The following is a 2,107-nucleotide window of genomic DNA, read 5'->3' on the forward strand; positions in this document are numbered from 1 at the left end:
GGCTGACCGTAGTTTCTCGAATCGTCCTTTACCAAAGGCTTGGTTAGGATGTCCGCAATCTGGTCCTCTGTTCCAATGTATTGTAGTTGAAATTGCCCATCTTCATATTTCTCCCGTATGAAATGGTATCGCACGTCTATGTGTTTTGTCCTCTTATAAAACTCCAGATTCTTAACTAAACGTATAGAACTTTGATTATCAATGTATAATACCGATTGTTTATCACCTGTTGTTGACAAGCTTATTATCAACCGCGTAATCCACATGATTGACAGCTTCACTGGCCGATATATATATTCAGCCTCTGTCGATGATAATGACACGCAATGTTGCCTTTGTGATGTCCATGAAATTATGCTTGACCCATATCTGAATAGATATCCTGACGTTGAACGTCGTATCTGAACGTCACCTGCATAATCTGCATCACTAAATATTTCTAATGATAATTGTGTATTATTATTAAAATATAAGCCATAATTAAATGTTCGTTTGACATACCTATCGTATAATCCGTATTATCAAGTTCCAATAAGCTTTAGTTGGTTTTGCTAAGTAGCGACTAGCAAAGTTTACTGCATATGCTATATCTGGTATTATTACCTGTGATAAGAACAGTAAGCTACCTACTGCATGCCTGTAAGGAATATCTTCACTCAATATTTCCGTATCTTGTTTTTGGTCAAATGTATGTGATTCGTCTATCGAAATTGAAAGTTCCTTGGCGTCCAGCATATTAAATTTAATAATTATGCTACTTGCATAATTTGTATGATGCACAAATAATGACCCATTTTCCATTATTTTTACCTGTATACCTAGAAAATATTATAAATTTCTCTTTTTAACCTCAAACGTCTTGATGTCGAATTGTCGTAATATTAATTTTTCCACAGCTGCTACTGCGAATATCGCCCTTATTAATTCATATCTGAACACTGGTGAAAATGTTTCATGGTAATCTATACCGTACTTCTGTGAACAACCTTTAATGACCAATCTGGCCTTAAATTTATCTATATTATCGTCAGTTTTATATTTGGTTTTGAATACCCATGCATGACGTAATGCAACCTTGCCATGAGGCAAATTAACTAGTGACCAAGTGTTGTTTACGTGTAATGACGTTATTTCATCGTGCATAGCGTCCTCCCATTTGTTTTTATGTGGGCCACTGATTCGTTGTCATGATTTAGTGGCTGGTCGCAATTGGCGATGAACGGCGACATATTATACCTGATTGGTGCCTATAATGTGTTCCGATCCCGCAATACCATACCACTCATTTTGTCAACCATCGTCGATTCGACCTTGACCGGATCGTCCTTGATCTGAGTCGGTGTATCTGTGAATTCTAATTTATCTAAAATTAAATTCTCAAATGTATTGCTTTCGTTTTAGAATATGATGTCCCTAGACAACGAAATTGTCTTTGTTTTCGAATAATACACATGATAACCTTTCGTGTTATTCGAATAGCCAAAAAATATACCTTTTTCACTCTTTGGATCCCACTTCTTACGTTTTTTTTTTGGTATGTGTGTGTATACGACAGTACCAAAAACTCGTAAATATTTTATATCTGGCATTACCTTGTAATATAACTCGTATGGTGAGCAATTCTTAACCGAACTAGTACCTGTCCGAATTAGCGTGTAAACAGCCTCTGCCTAAAGTGAGACATCCAGCTTTTTGCACAAATCATTGTCCTCGCTGATTCGACGATTGTACGATTCTCTCGTTCAACTTTTCCATTTTATTCCGGCGTATATGGAACTATTAATTGGTGTCGTATGCTGTATTTTTGCAAAATACCTGTAATTTCTTTATTCACGAATTTTAACCCGTTATCTGTTCTTAATATTTTAATCATAGAACCTGTTTCTGTTTCAACACTTTTTATAAATGTTTCCAAATATATTTTTACTTAATTTTTATGTTTAATAAAATATGCCGTCCTGTAATGCGAGTAGTCGTCCTTGTATAATAGGAAGTATTTCGATTTACCTATGGAACTAGTCTCCCATCGGTCCACATAGGTCTGCATGAATTAGGTCATTCACATTGAAATATTCTGTGTTACTTTTGCTAAATGTTCTACGACTTT

At 35.4% G+C, this 2,107-nt stretch overlaps 1 protein-coding gene across 1 annotated transcript in view; it reads right to left on the bottom strand.

The window, feature by feature from the left end:
- The window catches only part of LOC100302403 (uncharacterized), a gene marked incomplete in the record, with an annotated part of 78,585 nt that overhangs the window by 8,874 nt on the left and 67,604 nt on the right, over positions 1 to 2,107 (bottom strand).

This window comes from Acyrthosiphon pisum, chromosome X (assembly GCF_005508785.2).
Source record: "Acyrthosiphon pisum isolate AL4f chromosome X, pea_aphid_22Mar2018_4r6ur, whole genome shotgun sequence".
Taxonomy (NCBI): domain Eukaryota; kingdom Metazoa; phylum Arthropoda; class Insecta; order Hemiptera; family Aphididae; genus Acyrthosiphon; species Acyrthosiphon pisum.